Below are 18,219 nucleotides of genomic sequence, written 5' to 3'. Positions count from 1 at the left end.
TCAAAATCTCTAGGCTTGTATTAAAGTTTCATGATATACCTGTTCTGTTCTTAGATAATCGATACCAAGTCTTGCGGGGTAGGAAAGTCAACTCATGCAGGGGTCATTTATTTTATTTTTTTGAAGTTTGATTTCATTTATTTTGAGAGGGAGCTAGAGAGCAAGCGGGGGAGGGGCAGAGAGAGAAGGAGACAGAAACCCAAGCAGGTTCCATGCTGTTGGTGCAGAGCCTGACGCGGGGCTCTAACTCACGAACTGTGAGATGGTGACTTGAGCCAGAATCAAGAGTTGGCCACTTAACCAACTGAACCACCCAGGCACCCCTGGGGGGGGGCGGGGGAGGTCATTTATTTCTCCTCATGATCGAGGGAAGGGCTCTATGCTGCAATCTCTGGGGAGGAGGAAGTCTTACTGTGCTCTCTCTGCATAGTGAACAACGAGGACATGGAAGGTCTGTTCACACAAGCGTCTGCATCTGTGTTTCCACGAATAAGAGCGAAGCACAGCTGTCGGACTGCAGATCATTCCAGAAGTCAATCAAGCAAGGTTGGTGGCATCACGCTGAGTGATTCATTTTCAGAATGTCGCTCTAATATGTTTATTGCTCAATGTATTTATTTATTCAAAAGAATATTTGTAAACAAATGCCTCAGAAGCATCTTTCAAGTGATATTTCTTCTAGCATGGCTATTTAGATGACTCAAGCAAAAGGCAAATTTTGAGAAGCACTAACTAAGATGAAATTTTCCTTCCCGCTCTTGGAGGCCTGTACATACAATATGGCAAGTACATCCCTAGGAGAGTAAAATATGGGAAGCAGATGTGGTAGAATGGAAAGAACCAGAAGCACTGGCTTTGAATCCCACACCTACCTCCTACTCTTGAGTCTTGGCCAGCAGCTGGGTGACAGGAGAAGGGGACAAGAAGCTTTCCCCCAGTAAGATCTAGACTGACGTTAGGGTCACATTCCAGTGGACTGAGGTTGAGGGCAGAGCTCAGGCCCATGGGGGCAACTAGACCAGTGTATGTTCACATGGCTTCTGGAAGGGAGAGGAGAGCATTGTTGGGATGGAAGTTCAAGGGCAGACTGTGAGTCAGGGCAGCCAGGTGGAGATCCCCACAGGCACCCCAGGTCCTACCTGGGAAGGGCAGAGGCTGCCAGGGTATTCCCTGCCCTGGGAAGACTTGGATCAGTATCTCTCTGAACGTAGGCGTCAACGGAGGTAAAGTTCAAATGTCTTATCTTGACACCAAAGTACTCTGGGGACCTCGTGCTGGGAGAACTTACGTCTCACCACCATCAGAGGTGCGCTCTATCGACATCACAACCAAACAGTAGTTTACGGGTCCAGACACTGCTCGGCACTTTCCAGGGCCATCCGCTTGCTCGCACGACTCCTGCTGCCTGGGGTAGCCCATCTCTACCCGCCCACCATTACTTGCCCAAACCCTCAGCTCCGTCGGAGCCCAGGACAGAAAGCATCCGCTCCGCAGAACACCCTCAGACGTGATCTGACTGTGCTCAGAAATCCCGCAGCACGTTCCTTGTATTTCACATTTGCCACTTTCTATTCTGCATGGGTTGTTTGTATCTGCGGCTTACTCTCCTTTACTGGACCAGAAGCCCCTGGGAGGAGCAGTCAAGGCCTTATGCATTTTTGTATTAACCATAGTACCTGGGCTCAGTGCCTTAAAGGAAGTGATTGCCCAATAAATGCCTATTGAGTTGGTCACTGACTGTGTTGCTGCCTTGCCTATTCTACTGAGAGTGAATAAGTAACCATTCTTTAATAGCTCATATATGTACACAAGTTACCAGGAAAGAAAAAGAATGGAGGGGCAGACCATTATACTACAAAGCATAAATGGTGACACCTGCGTGTGTGTTTTCAAACTGATACAAAAACATATTTCCAAATAATATTGCTCTTCTTACTGAAAGGTAACAATAGATCTATCTATTATTAACTGTAGCACAGATTTTCTGTAAACCTCAAAGGAATAAGAGGTGAGGAGAGGGCTTGAGGACAGCAATTTCAGACTTCCCTGGGACCGGCTGTTCAGAGAAACGAGAAAGCCTGATTCCCTCCTGCAACAGAAATGTGTTCATCTTAGTGGATCACGGACGCATTGCTTCATGACATCAGATATTCCTGCTTCGGGGAGAGCAAAGGAGTGAGAGATTATAGAATGACTACTGCCTACTTCACCCTCTCATGGGGCCGCAACCAGCACCGCTCCCTCCCTTCCTCTCTCGATTTCCTTTCCAGCACAGGCTGCTCTGCCGGGAATCCTATTTTCCACGGAGAGAAAAGCAAAGGGGCGCTCAGATGTAGGTCAGGAGGCATTCAGCCTGTCTAGCTAATCATGAGGTCTACCTGGGTGGTTTCATTAATCTGTTTCTTGTAACTGGGATCAAGTACGTTGTATGACTGTGCAAGACTGATTTTCATTCTGGAAATGGACATTTTGCCCTCACCCGATGTGTTGTCAAAGCCCCCATGGTTTTTGCCCTTAGGGGTGTTGGGTGCCCTTGAGAGACTACAAAAGTCAGGCTGGGTCCCACAGCTACCCAGACAACCAGAGGCTCAGAAAGCCGAGCCTTCACACGCTGTGGGTAGAGGGAGCGCCAGGACGGTGCTGTGAGCTTTTCAAGCCCCTCTGGTGCTCACATTCTACGACCCAACTCCCCCTGGGGCAGAAGGAAGAGATCGCTTTTGCAGTAGCCTGGGTCACTTGACCCTGGCTCGCAGGGAGGATCTGAGCAGGGCCTTGAAGGAGAGGCAAACAGATCTTCACATTTCGTGGGAAGAAAATGTTGCCTATGTAGTAAAAGCCAAAGATTCAAAACATACATGGAAACACAGGCAATTTAAATGAGATAATCTGAAGTATAAGTTTAATTCAATTAAGGTAATCAAATCCCACGCATTTTCATTCTAAAACTCCATTGCCATTAAATCGAATTACTTCCCTCTATGACTTTGGCATTAAATGAATGTCAGCAACGACTATAGTGGATCCCTGCACCCCCTCCCCACCCCCACCCCCCCACCCTTCCAGCTTTCACGGTAAGGATGGAGTTGTGAGTGGTTGTAGCTGCCAATATAAGTACCTCCCATCCAACATAGGGGCAGAGACTAGCTAAGGACGCCATCTCAATGAATGCACTTTAATTTAAAATACTGACTTTCTTTTGTTCTTGGCCCCTTGCCTTTCAGAAGAAGGTTTACATATGTGTGTCCCTCAGTCTCTCCAAGGTATTCGCTATGTAGCTCTCCTAATTTTTTTATTTATCTTTCACCACCATCAGAAGCCAGGAATTCAACTCATAAAACTCATCCCATCACACTGGCTGATGCCACATTAGACAGAAAAGACATATCACTGCCCCCTCTCAGCCGTCTGGACAGGCGTCCAACCCCCTCACCCCCCAAATCAAACTGCACCTGATGGAATTATTGTCTCAGGCGGTCCCCGTCCTCAGAAGCCAATCCAGCCTCATTCTTGTCTGCTGTTGCTCTCATAGATGTTACGAGGAGAGATAAGCATCTGTGGCTACACACGAATGCTTCAACTGGCTCTGTGGCACGGATTGGCTCCAGACGAAAGTCCCCGCGATCAATCAAGTGCAACCTAACCGCAAAAACATCAGCCGATTTTGTTACACTCGTTGGACTTTCCAGAGACTAAATTCTCTACAGCTTTGAGGTTAGAAATTTTACGGACAGATTGAAAAAACAAGGTGTCACCAGCAATTGTACGCTCTGAATATCTTGCTGCATTCTGCCTTCAAACCGGATGCAGATACGAATTTGGGTATTGCTGTTACTGCTTCACCACGGCGTGATGGAAAATCTTCTGTCTGTCTTTTTAGAGTGTTGAGTCGTGGAATTCTGGCCTGGGCATTTAAATGTGAAATGTGGTCAAATTCCCAGAAAAATCTCAAACCAAGAATAATGCCTCCCTCAACTACTGAAATGTTAGGATCTGTCGAATCGGAAGTTTTGTTGTCATTGGTGGTAGTTGATTTTAATACCACTGGCTTTTTGTAAATGTCATGTCATAAAACTAGCAGTGACTCTCAACTTTGGCTACACTGAGAATCAGCTGGGAGCTTTGAAACCCGTGATGCTGGGCTTTGAAAGTGATGCTAAAGGCCTACCCAAGACCAACTGAATCAGGCTCTCTCCAGTAATGGGACCAGGGTGTTGGAATTTCTCAAAGCTCCATGGACGACTCTAATACACTGCAAGGGATGAAAACGACCAAGCTATAGCCCGAGATGCAAATTGAAGAGGTGGAAAACAGAAAAAAAAAAAAAAAAAAAAATTAGTCTCTTAATTAGCTAACCTGACCTCTATCCTAAGCCCTTCAAATAAATTCCTAGATGTCCAAGTCTTCAAAATGCTATTTGGGAAGACAGAAAGAGAGAAAGTGTTTTATTTGTGCAGACTGTATGCTGTTAAACACCAGTTCCTAGTTCCAAGGGACCTCTTGGGATCTCTTTCCTAATGACTTGATGACAGGAAAGCAGAGGGGATCCCTGACCCAAGGTGGTCCCAGGAGCCAGGCAGCCCTCCTTCCCCATCCACATGCCTGGGGGCGCAGGGGTGTCTGGGTCTCTGTTCCCAGGGAAACCCTCCACTGATTCACAGGGAAGAACCAGGCCATCCCTTAGCCCTGCGTGAGTAAATTCTTTAAAGAGATAAGTGAAGTCTTCTGCATCAAGAAGACAATATTCTTTAATCTGATGTCCTCCTTCCATTGTTCACAGAGCTCAATTACACAGCAGGAATTGGAACACTTCTTCTAGTGAAGTGACTAAGGCCTTCCCTGAACGTAGGATGACTCCGCTTTCGGAAGCTCCCCTGTGGCCAGCAGGGCTATGATCCCAAATGATGTCCTCATCTTTTTCCAGGAAAGGACTGAATGGAGCCCAAAGGATTGAGTGAGGAGTTACTATATTTTATATTTACAGGGAATTCCTTCTGAAGTTGATTTTATTTGTCACCATGACTATCAACATTGATTTTAAGAAACGGTAGGAGATCTGAAGGTTAAAACGAATGCTTGCGATACGTGTCTAACGTCTCATCGTTCCGGCATTTTCTTGAGCAACTCAAGCTTCACTGTGTAGTGCAGCCATATGCGAAACGGACCCTACTGAGGCCCGAAGCCCGGAAGGCGGTAGCTCTCAGACTCTAGGGTCCATCAAAATTACCTGTTGAATTTGAATCTGCATTTTGAAGACACACACCAGGTGCTTCTGAATTAGTAGATGGTCCTCAGACCCCAGAGGTGGGACATGAGTAGAGGGACCCTGTTGGGTGTTTTCAGCATAAGGACAATGACTATAGCATCAGTTACATCTGACAATGGTCTCCCAAAAAGAAATAGTATTCTTTTAGTCGGGACCTTGTTATTAACATTTACACTTACATTACATGTACATTAACATTTACATCAGATTCTGAGGCCTTAGCGCCCAGCTTAAGTCTCTAAAGGAAACAGTAAGAAAGCCAGCATCTTGAACTGAGGGATACCTACCAGGCCCTCCCGTCACAGCTGTAAGTTCCTCTCTCTGCTCCAACTCCCCACCTACCCCCCATCCAGCGCTCCCCGTCAGCATCCTGGGCTGTATGACAGGAAGGCATAGCGATATCTGGTGCTGTTAATGTTTGGATCCTTATCTTTATCCTTGGATCTATTTCATAATTTGCATTTGAAAAACCTGTACCTACACACTAACCAGGTTAACTTCATGGAAATGATTATTATTGTTGCTGTCGTCGTTCTTACGGTTGATTTGAATGTTGGTTTCATGGAGAAAAAATGACATACAGCTTCTGGCGGCTTGCACACAGGAAGCTAATAAAAGTATTTGTGGATCGCCGACTTGTGAAGTATGAGATTTGACGAAATGTTTCACCTGGCATGTGAAGGTTCTCAATTCAGACCAGGGACTGCAGAGGGAGTGTAGGGCTCAGCTGCAGAAGAGATTGGAGAGGTGAGAAAACAAAGAGTGGTGGTGAAGAAAGTGTTCATAATGGAAGCAGTTATCTGTGAAGTAGAGAGACCTAGACAGGGGACAAGTTGCGTTCCATAAACAGAGAAGGCTGCTTTTCATAATGGAGAGGGAAGGAGTAGAATGGGGTCTGTGAAAGCCACCCAAGGGTCCCTGGCAGGACTGGAGGAAGACTGCCTCCTTCGGTACACACCTGGTCTGAAGGCAGTAGGTTTGGAGAGAGAGAGACAGAGACAGAGAGATAAGGCACAGAAAGATGAAATAACTCACCCAAAGTCCTGCTAAAGCTAAAATTCTAATAAACCAGGCAGTCTGACTCTAGACTCTGTATGATTAACTCCTCTGCTTTAGAACTGAAAAAAAGAAAAGAAAACAAGAGAAGAAAAGAGAAGAGAAGGGAAGGGAAGGGAAGGGAAGGGAAGGGAAGGGAAGAGAAGAGAAGAGAAGAGAAGAGAAGAGAAGAGGAAAGGAAAGGAAAGGAAAGGAAAGGAAAGGAAAGGAAAGGAAAAAAGACAGCTTATGGAGTAGGAATGCCCTATCTTATGTACATCTTTATTGACCCCTCCTATCAAATGTGTAGTCATACCTAGGACACAAACAGAGACGATTTTAGAGTAGTAATAGGCTAGTTTTAAAATATGTAGATTGTGATATCTGGCCGCTCTTAATTTATTAATTAAATAAAGTAAAACAAGATAAAAGGGCTGCTCACCACATCTCAGTGATTTAAAAAAGAGAGAATAGATACCCAAGCGTAAAGGGATGTTGCTCTGTTTACCCAGCCATCACCAAGAGACGTCAGTCCCTCTATTTCTGAGTGTCTTTATATCTACCACAAATGGTGCTAACAGTGACTCGCTCTTTCACTCTAAATAAATTACCTGTGGGGAGCGGATTTATGGTGATTTTTTTTCCCCCTTACGATTTTATTCCAGGAGTTTTCAAGCACACCACAAAGTGGGCAGAATTTTCCAGTGAACCTCCGGGGTCTGCCTGGCACCTGAATCGCCAGTGTTGGGTTATCCAGTATGCACGTGAGGAACGGCATTCTGGATTGGTCTTCAGCTGCATCTGTGAATCACCCGACAGTGCCCAGCATGCTGCTTGTTATTAGTTGAGTCATCTGGATGGAGGCTGATCATCCTCTATGCCCGAGGCAGGGATAAGTGATGAGCAACTAATCAAGGGCAGATTCCAAAGAAGCCAAACAAAGAGTCCTTTGTATGCTATGCGTGTTGTTACTGGTAAACGCTCTGCATATTTATGATCAACAATCACCTGGTGGTAAAAGTTTGAAAAGCTCTCAAGATGTCAAGTATATCAAGCAAAGATTTCTTAGAATTCTTTTTCCTCCCTTAATTTTGCTCTCCCTTTGCTTTTCACCCCTACTGGGTCATAGAATGGGAGGAAACCCACACGGTGCATAAAGGGACGTTTACTCTCACATGTATTGGCCAAAGAATCCCAGGTGTACTTCAGCTTCTACTCCAACAATACTGGCTCCTGCAGCAGCCATTTGAACTTGGGGGCCACATTTGTAGTCGTCTCAACCTTTTTCTTTTTAGAAAACCGACATCATCAATCTTACTAAAATACCTAGGCATATCTCAAGGATTATACACACCACGACCCACAGCTGTGAGAGCCATTGCCTGCCTTTCAATGCAATTATTAGTTAGGAATAAACAAAGATTTTTAAGGGCTGAATTGTGTCCCCCCCCCCAAAAAAAAAGATGTATTGAAGTCCCAATCCCCGGTACCTCAGAATGTGCCTCACATGGAAACAGGGTCTTTGTAGATTTAAACAAGTTAAGATGAGATCCTTCGAGTGGGCGTCAATCCAATATGACTGGTGTCTTTATAAAATGGGGAAATTTGGACATAAAGGCAGATACAAACTTTGGGAAAATGTCAAGTGAAAAAGAGATCAGGTGGTATATCAGCAAAGCACTAGAAGCTCGAGAAAAGGATGGGACAGATTCTCCTTCACGGCCCTCAGAGGATGCAACTCTACCAACACCTTGATCTCCGACTTCCGGCCTCCAGAACTGTGAGACAACCAATCTCTCTTGTTGAAGCTGCCCAGTTTGTGGTACTTTGTTTCAGCAGATTAATACCGGGATGTTGGCAGGAGCTCAGAGACCATTGCCTTTGAGAATATTGTAGACAAGGCTAAAAGCAGTGGCGAGGGAAAAAAAATTGATTCGAGAAAATCTATTGTACAAATTTCCTTCCAACCGGTATGCCAGCTTTCTGCAGGTCTCCTTTCAAATGTTAAAAATGTATATTCTAAAGAGAGTTTTAGAGACAATCCCTGCTCATAACGGCTTTGTTACATATCTGGCATTTGAACGTGGCTTATTTCAGTTTTATTGGAACGTGTGAATGTGAAATGTTTTTCACAAGAATAAAAGAGTACGTCACACAGAATACAGGTGTGTAATGGGTAAATAGATCTGGGAGTGAAATTCTGCATTCTCCCATGTCAACTCGGCAATGGCACTACTCCTTTCTTCTCACAGCATATGCTTGGGATTATGTAGGAAATAAGAGGCTAGAACAGTTTTGATAGATAATCCTTCGCCAAAAAACTTCTGGAGGACAGCAGAATTGAACTCTCAGTTTTCCCCTTCTCTCTGGCCTAAAAATCAAGCGAAAGGGAACATTATCAATGGCCAATTCTTCATAACGGGAAGGTCTCATGGGTGTTACTTATGACCAATCATTTCAGAGAAATCACAGTCCTTGTAGGATGGGATGGCCCAGATACTCTGGATTCTTTCTTCAGTCCTTTAACCAGAACTATAATTACTCTTCAGTCTTCATCCTCCTAATTCCTATGTGCCCAGCCCTCAAATACTGGAATTTCATTCAATGTCGTTCAGCTTATGAAACAGAAAGTGACTCTCCCTCCTTGCGCTGCCCTAAGATGGCCAGAGCTTGACCGTGGCCGAGCCTGCTGCGAAGTAGGTCACTGCAGGCTGCCATAACTATGAGAACATGCTCAAGGGAGGGCAGGACCTCTGGTCCTCAGGACCAGGACTGCATCACATGCATCATGTATAGGAAGCCCTTTATCCCCAAATGTTACATAGACTGGGTCAGAATTCACTGAGCTGCTGCAACTTTTCTACAACAGTGAAGATACTTCCAGTATTCTTTTTTTTTATGTCTTTTTATGCCAATTCCTTTCATGTGTGTACATGTTTACATACATAGTCTACCTAAAAATTAAAAGTAAAAAAATAAATTCAACATTTTGCTTTCAATTGCCATATGACGAATGTGTCTTTACTAAGCCATGTATCCAGCACAAGGAGGGCTATAAAAGAAGAATAAGGAATGGGGTCTGCCCTAAAGGGAGATTTGCGTTCATCGAAGAAACAAAACCACCTCTCCTCTCGCATTCAAAGCACAGTTATTTTCAAAACCTATGGCAAGGACTGTATAGAAGTATTTAGCTCCGAGTGTAATAAGAGCTGAAAGGAAGAGTTGGCTTGACTTCAACAGCCAGTACAAGCTCCATCAAGGACATCAGACACGAGCTGCCTTAAAAGAGAAAATTACAAGAAAACTGAGGGACAGGGTCTGACGTATTATATTATGCAGAACACAGAACACAGAAACACAGATATGGAGATGAGAGCGGGCACGATCTGTGTTAGGATAATTCACGTGTCTGATCCAAGAAGGCTGCAAATTTGAGTGGAGGTACCTCACAGAGAGATGCTTCCTCGCTTTCTTTTATTCTTTGGTTCTCTTCTTTCCTTCAACAAATACTGATTGAAAGCCTGTTAGGTGCCTGGCACGCGTCAGGTACTGGGGATAAGGGACACCATCTACTGACATGCAGCCTACACTCTAGTCAGATAGACGAAGCAGGAGGCTGACAACAAAAGAGAAGGGTTGGAGGAAAGAAGAACAAAGTCTTGAGATTAGGGAGAAATGATCTGGAACTCGCAACAAGGATCAAGAAGATGCTACTGCATTTTCAGGCCCCGGGGCCCATGAAAGAAACTGCCCCATGCGAGAGGGATGCGCATGAATCAGTGCCTTGAGGGGAAAGCAAAGTTTCAGCTAGGTCCGGAAGATGAAGTACATATCCTGAAAAGTGGCCAGAGACACAAGGTGTATGGCTGATGACGGACAGTGATTTATTTATAAAGCACCAAGTAGATGTGTTTGGAGAAAGGGTAAGGGTAAGAGATAGGATCAGCTTCGTTGTGTGGACCAAACAGGAAAATAAAAGTGTGTGTGTGTGTGTGTGTGTGTGTGTGTGCGTGTGCGTGAGCCAACTTTTCATCATTCGCCTTCCTCCCTACCTTATCCGCCAGCAGTAAGGCCCCATTTTGAATTCACTCAGTCCTGCTAGAACGAAATTCTCTCTCTCTCTCTCTCTCTCTCTCTCTCTGAGGGAAACCCCTGAGACTCTGGAAGCTTTCCTGTACACACACACACACACACACACACACACACACACAACACCATACACCCAAGATGCATCTAAAACACCAGCACCAACCAATCGACTGGCTACCTAATAAGACTGGAAACAAATTTCAAAATCTTCAGATCCTCTCTTCACCAGCTCCACCAAACTTTTAGCTTCCACGGCTGCTTCCGGGGTGCTGAGAGTGGATAATTACTTGGAAAGAGTTAAAGTGCACCCTCAGAATAGGAGTTACTGTTCCAGATACTGAAATTTTCAAACCACTCATCCATTTGACAGTAAACTATATTCCCCAAGCATGAAGCTCGTACTGAGTGACCTACAAAAATGGTGAGTCTGTTCTTTTGAAGCTATTATACGCACTTATCTTATTTGGTCCTCATCGGGATCCAGTGAAATAGACAAATGTAGACACTGAGGTCACAGAGTTAAATCGTTTGCTCACATTCACATAGGACCACAGGGAGATTTACTGCCAAACTAATGAAGATAAATGTCAGGACTCTCCTCTTGCATGGGCTTCTTCCAATATCCCGGACGGGAAAGAGGCCCACCAATTTGTCCGCACGGTTATAGTGGCTATAAAACTTGTAAGAGTGAGACATTTTAATCACAAGTGGTGATTAAAGCACAATTGGTAAATATTGCTATCTCTTTCTACTCCAATTTCCCCTCCATTACATTTCTCTTCATGTTGGGTGGCCTCGATCATTTTTAGGATCCAGCTAAGGAAAAGTTGAGTTGGGAATATCTATAATGTTTTATAAGATCCGTGTATGGGATCCGAAATGGTTCATGTGTATAATAGCTATTGCAAGCCTTCCCAGTGTAGGACTGGCTTGGGCATGCACTCTCCAACCCTCTGCACACACACACACACACACACACACACACCCCATGCCAGCTCTGCTGGCTTCCACACAAAGATTTTAGGGTTACAGGTTGTCCTATAGCACCTGGCACTGAAAGTAGGTAGGTCTGAGTAGTGGAAGACAAACAAGTTTTTGCATATTAAGACTCACTTACCGGGGCGCCTGGGTGGCTCAGTCGGTTGAGCGTCCGACTTCAGCTCAGGTCACGATCTCGCGGTCCGTGAGTTCGAGCCCTGCGTCGGGCTCTGGGCTGATGGCTCAGAGCCTGGAGCCTGCTTCCGATTCTGTGTCTCCCTCTCTCTCTGCCCCTCCCCCGTTCATGCTCTGTCTCTCTCTGTCTCAAAAATAAATAAAAACGTTAAAAAAAATTAAAAAAAAAAAAGACTCACTTACCATCCCATCCTCTATAGAAAATATTCCAACATTGTTATCTTTTGAAGGGTATACAGCCAAAAAATTTGGGAAAAGTATTACCGAAGTGTGCCAGGCTAATAAAAACATTGTGCTGCCTTTACAGATTTTGTAAGATAAATGACATTGGCCAGCTTTTTAAAAATTTGTAATCCTTAGCATTTCTTTGCTCATTATAAATGGATATTCACCATCATACTTAATTTTTTATTTCTAATTTGTATTCTTTTTCCTGGAGAAGACCTTTGCCAAGTTGTATGAGCCCTCAACATACGTTCAAAGAAACTAGGTGTTCTAACTCCTAGCCTGAGGAAGGTTCCTGCCTCTCAGATCTACCCAGGCCATTTACACAGTATCGGAAGTTACAGTGGAGCATCTGACCAGTGGTAATTTCCACTAAAAGCGGTTCTTTCTTTCTCTCCTAATGACTTACCCATGCTGAACATTTCGATGCCATGAAAAAATTGAGAAATTCCCCTTTCTCACCCCCAAGCCTCCACGCCAGTAGTTTTCCTTTTCACACATGCCTCTTCATTTCCTGATTCTGGTCTGGGCTTGAAGCAAAGTACCTGAATCCAGCCAGAAAGGCTGTTATTACAGTAATTTTGGCCTAACAGGGGCAGGAAATACCAACAACCTTATGCGAGCTATTCTCCAATGAAGAGCCAACCTGAATGTATAAATGTGGGGCCCTTACATAATTCAGATGATGCACAGATAAGATCAGGACATTTGGAAACACCTTTCCTCCTAATCCTTAGAAGCACTGGGTAGATATGGATTCCCCACAATAAAATCCTGAAATAAAGGACTGTAATAACATTTTTTTAATGCAAGCCCCAGAGAAATAACAAATAACATTTCTCCTGGGAATTTTGTTCCAAATCCGAGCTTTAATTGTCAAACAGATAGAGAGAAGTAAGACCGCCAACGAAAACAAAGAAAGTTCGGTATTATTTTTTGATAAAAAGGATTCCCTGTCCAGTTCCTGCACAATTAGTTGTGTTAACTTTAATCAGAATCCCAGGTAAAACAAAATAAAGTTATTTTTCCCAGTGCGTTATAATGAAGAAGAAAGGAGAGAGAGAGAGAGAGGGAGAGAGAGGTGTCATCCATGCAAACTGCCTTATCTTCCCACAAAGACCATAACCCAGCTCATAAATACATAAAGCACATACAACATTCAGTATGTCAGGCATCTTTCTTTCAGGGAAACATGTTACCAACAAACTGACATTTTCAATACCTGCGTTATAAAGTTTGAAACTCAATCCTACTTTTCAACGTTACCTAAAATCCTTGGCTCTGAGGTTTATGCTAATCTTTCTTTTACTTCCACCTCGGGCAACTTTGAAGTTTATATTGTTGTTTGCAGCATTTGACGTAACCGTTTTGTAGTTGTGTTTACTATGCCAGTGCATAGCATAGTTCGAGTGAAACAAACATTTTAGAATTTGCATTGGCCTTGTTGTGACCTGCCTGATGAATCACCCTTGCTGTTCCAGCCCATCGTTTCCCAGGGCTGACACAAGGCTGTTTTGCCCCATTAATTGGAGAACTCTGTTTACACTGATTCAAATACATGTCCAGGCTGGGCTGTTTGAACTGCTTCAGGGAAAAGCACTAAGGCAAGGCCTGTAGGTAGGTAGTTCTCTCTCTGAAGTCTGAATAGGGGGAGAGGGTCTGGCATGAGATGTTCAAAACCACTCCCTTCTCGGGCGCCTGAGTCTTGTTCTTTGTAAGGTTAGTTCTCAGCATGATTGCATGGCCTCTATTGGCGTAGCTCCCAAATTTTGTGGTGTTGATGCATTGACTGTTGAGGGTGGTCACAAAACAGATTGTGGAACTGGGCAGAAGGACACTCGGTCACTGGAGCTGTCACACATCTCCTGCAAAGTCCTTCACCCAGAACAAGAACTCAGGCCTGTGTCTGTGGATAGATGATTAAATAAATACATAAATAAATAAATAGATACGCACTAAGGAATGAAAAGAAATAGGATATGTAACTAAACTTTATAGGGGATAAGGCCCTGCCAACCCCAGAGATTCACTTGGACAAAAGCCTGGTAATCTTTTTTTTTTTTTTTTCTGGTTCCCGTTTTCTTCTTTAATTTTTTTTAAACATTTATTTATTGTTGAGATATAGAGTGTGAGTAGGGAAGGGGCAGAGAGAGAGGGAGACACAGAATCTGAAGCAAGTTCCAGGCTCTGGGCTTTCAGCACAGAGCCCGACACGGGGTTCGAACTCACAAACTGTGAGATCGTGACCTGAGCCGAAGTCGGAGGCTTAACCGACTGAGCCACCCAGGTGCCCTGAGCCGAAGTCGGAGGCTTAACCGACTGAGCCACCCAGGTGCCCCTAAAAGCCTGGTAATCTTAATGGCATTTTGACTTTATGTGTTTCCTGGCACTGATCAGGCAGCAAACGAACCAGGTCAGAGACTAGAAGGACGTGCCCCCTTTTCATTGTATTAGCGCTAAATTAATAGGACTATCACTGACCCTTAATTCTATTGAAATCTGTATTATCTATTTTATAAAGTATTTTTGCCCCCGGCTGCTGTTTTTCCACCCACCCACTTCCTACCTTTTATTTAGCCTTTTGACTTCATTCTGATTTCCTTCCAAATTGGAAGTATTAGGGAGGAGTCCTTGAACCAGTTTTTCTCTTAATTAGAAACTCGTGTAAAAATGAGACCAAGAATAGGGTGGGGGAAATGGTAAAGAGAAAAGATTAAAAAGCAACTATGATGTGGCTGTGGGTTTCAGGTTGTCACAGTGCAGCTTCTCTCCAGAATCCAGGTAAATTATGAATAGAGAGGAAAAGTATATACAAGTCAATCACCTTCTTCAATAAATCTAGAGTTTACCCATCAGTCAAGTTCACCCTGAGTATAGCATCAATCCTACTCCAATCGCCCCTCCTTATGCATGGAATATATGTTCCAAGACCCCAGTGGATGACTGTAACCACAGACAATACTAATACTATATATTAGTAGTATATATACTATGTTTTTCCTATACATACATACCTATGATAGAGTGTAATTTATAAATTAAGCACAGTAAGAGATTAACAACAACTAATAAAATAGGACAGTAATAATAATATACTATAATAAAACTTATGCGAATGTGGTCTCTGTCTCTCTTTCTCAAAATATCTTATCATACTGTACTCACCCTTCTTCTTGTGATGATGTGAGATGGTAAAATGTCTGCTTGGGGAGACAAAGCGGGGTGAATGACACAGGCACTGTGATGTAGCATTAGACTACTATTGACCTTCTGCCAATACGGCAGACGGAGGGTCATGGCTTCCTAGCCATGGTTGACCATGGTCTGAAACCACGAAAAGCGAAACCATGGTAACTGAAACCCCTCTATAATTAACACTTTAAGCTTGGTGATGGGGGATTGGGGGTGCAAAATGGAATACAAGCAGTAATGAACGAAACTTTCTGTGTTGCTAAATGAATAATTAAACCACACTGAAGGGGGTGGAAAAGAACAGAATTATCCTGAGTGACTTTGGGAAATAACATTTTGTCTATATAAACAAAAAATGTACACAAAATATTATACTCAAGGAAACTGTGTCTTTCATGAGTATGAGTTAGCAATTCTGAAATTATTTTATGCGTGTGTTAGGATTGAACAGAAAGTCTATTATGGACAGTGAAAGCAAGGTTTATCTCTGTCAGAAAAAGGAATTACAAATTAAGAAAGGGGAAGACTAGGTAGAATGAATTTCGTGGTGTTAGATCAGAAACAGAGGTATCTATATAAACTCATAGATTTAAATGCGTGCGTGTGTGTGCGTGTGTGTGCACATACGCATGTATACACAGATGGGCTGCTTTTAGATGACCTGGAACCATTATTTTGTTTTGTTTTGGTTTGGTTTGGTTTGGTTTGGTTTGGTTTGGTTTGGTTTGGTTTTTGGTGGACTTATATAGGGTCCTTAGAAAAAGAAGAAAATGTATGTTGTTAGTCATTGAAGGAAATACGAGGCTCATCATACATAATAAGTGCTATTTCCAAAGGGTGCCAGTGAGGGCGTTAATAAGGCAAGGCACAGAACTGGGCATAATTTGGGGCGCGTGGGTGGCTCAGTCGGTTAAGCATCCAACTTTGGCTCAGGTCATGATCTCATGGTTCGTTGGTTCGAGCCCTGCATCGGGCTTTGTGCTGACAGCTTGGAGCCTGGAGCCTGCTTCAGATTCTATGTCTCCCTCTTTCTCTGCCCCTCCCCCACTAGTGCTCTCCCTCCCTCCCGCCCTCTCTCTCTCTCTCTCTCAAAAATAATAAATAAACATTAAAAATTTTAAAAAAAAGAACTGGGATAATGCATAATGGGGGAAGGGAGTAAGAAAATACCAATAACAGCTAAGAATCCCTGTTCCCAATCCAGGAGCCAAGTTGTAAGTATTGCAAATTCAATCTACTCCATCCAGCTCTAATAACATAGGCACAGATTTAGATGCTATTGTTTAATTTTAGGATACACTCGAGCTATAAAATCTGCTTAAAACCATAAGCCCTCCTGTTTAAAATTGAGAGAAGAGCGAACACAAACTTTTAGAGCCAACATAAACTTTTTAGGCCATTTTTAAGCCATTTTTTGAATTAACAAGTTCTCATCAAAAGGAAAAACAGGACCGCTCGAGAGCAGGTCTTGAGGATTCCTCACACAGACTCGAGAAAGTTACAAGCAACCAACTGACTTTCTCCAGAGAACTTTCTCCGGAGAACTTTCCATTAGTCATTTTCATGACTTCAATGAGATATTAGTCAAAGAGATTTTGCTGCCACCCAGAATGAATCACTCTCGGTTCAGTGAAGTCTTGGAGGGGTACTGACGAGCAATCCACTTTTCCGTTTCCAGGGAAGGATTTATTTATGTGTGAGTTCAAGAAAGACAGAAAATGACTAACACCTCACACCAAACTGAGACTTGAATCAGAGAATTAGCAGGGACACAAAGTCTTGTGTTGATGGCGAGTATGAGGGCAGTTAGTCTCCGTAATGTGAACACTGTAATTTCTCTGACCTAGGATTTCTCTGACCTAGGATCTTCTTGGTTCTGTTTCACCACTGACTGTGTGGTCTTACCATTGTCTGCGAAAAACTTGCACCCTACTAACACCCCCTGTCCTGTAACCTCTCTTCTAACCTAACCAGCAGCCCTAACAGACCAAGAAGGTTTAAATCAGACTTCACGTGTTTGCTTTCTTTACCTGACTGAGCTGTCGGAGAAGTTTGCAGTAGGCTATCTTGGAAATTCAAAAGATACAATCATCCATAAATTACAGGGTCAAAATCCTAGCCAGGAGCTAAAATGTGCACAGCTATGTTTTGGATCTCAAACTCTGGACCTAGAAAGAGCATCACTATTTACAAAGTTTGCCCTATGGCACAGCTGAGAGGACAGGTTTTTAAAATTTGTCAAATGATTTACATTTATTTATTTATTTATTTATTTATTTATATCAAAATAAGTGTACTTTTTAAAAAAATTTTTTTAATGTTTATTTTTGAGAGAGAAAGAGACAGAGCGTGGGCAGGGGAGGGGCAGAGAGAGAGGGAGACACAGAATCCCAAGCAGGCGCTCTGAGCTGTCAGCATAGAGCCCGACACGGGGCTCGAACCCACGAACCATGAGATCATGACCCGAGCCAAAGTCGGATGCCTAACCAACTGAGCCACCCAGGTGCCCCTAGATAAGTGTACTCTTAATATCTTTCACCTATCTCATCCATTCCCACACCTACCTCCCCTCTGGCAACCACCTGTTTGTTCTCTGTATTTAAGAGCCTGTTTTGCTTTTCTGTCATTTTTTTTTCCTTCGTTTTGTCAAATTTGTCCTTGAATTCCACATAGGAGTGAAATCATATGGTCTTTGTCTTGTTTTGCCTGACTTATTTCACTTAGCAATATACCTTCTAGGTCCACCTATATTGTTGCAAATGCCAAGATTGCATAGTTGGGTAATTTTCCATTGTGTGTGTGTGTGTGCACATGTATACACACATTTTCCTTATCCATTCATGAGTGCCTTAAATAATTTACTTTAATAGAATAAATTCACATTTACTGAATATTAAATAAGTGCTAAACCTAAAATCTAGAATAGGATTCATTCATCCCACAAATACTGATTGCTGTGATGTATTGGGCTTTGCCTAGTCACTGGGGAAAGAGAGATGAATAAAAAGATGGTCCTTGCCCTCAACAAGCTTATGAGCGGAAGGAACATGTATAAACAAAATGAACAAAAGAATCTGATACAATAAAGTGTGAGAAGGATGCATAAAGGAGAGAGCTTTTAACCCTAGGGTGTCAGGAGTTGTAAAGAGAAGGTGTTGCGGAAACTGACATCTGGGCTGATTAAAGGACAAGTAGGAGGTCACCAGGCAGCCCTTAGGACAAGGGCAGGTGGAGAGATCGGT

The 18,219-nt window shown here is 43.3% G+C and overlaps 1 long non-coding RNA gene across 1 annotated transcript; it reads left to right on the top strand.

The window, feature by feature from the left end:
* Nucleotides 1-369: 369 nt before the first annotated feature.
* LOC132667660 (uncharacterized) lies at nt 370-8,041 on the top strand. Its single transcript, XR_009605289.3, has 2 exons — nt 370-546; nt 6,964-8,041. It is a non-coding gene; the product is annotated as an uncharacterized LOC132667660 (long non-coding RNA).
* The last annotated feature ends 10,178 nt before the right edge of the window (nt 8,042-18,219 follow it).

The sequence above is a fragment of the Panthera onca genome, chromosome B2 (genome assembly GCF_046562875.1).
Source record: "Panthera onca isolate mPanOnc1 chromosome B2, mPanOnc1 haplotype 2, whole genome shotgun sequence".
NCBI classification, from domain to species: Eukaryota; Metazoa; Chordata; class Mammalia; order Carnivora; family Felidae; genus Panthera; species Panthera onca.
The sequence above is the reverse complement of the archived record's forward strand: the minus strand, read 5'-3'. Positions and strand labels throughout refer to the sequence as shown.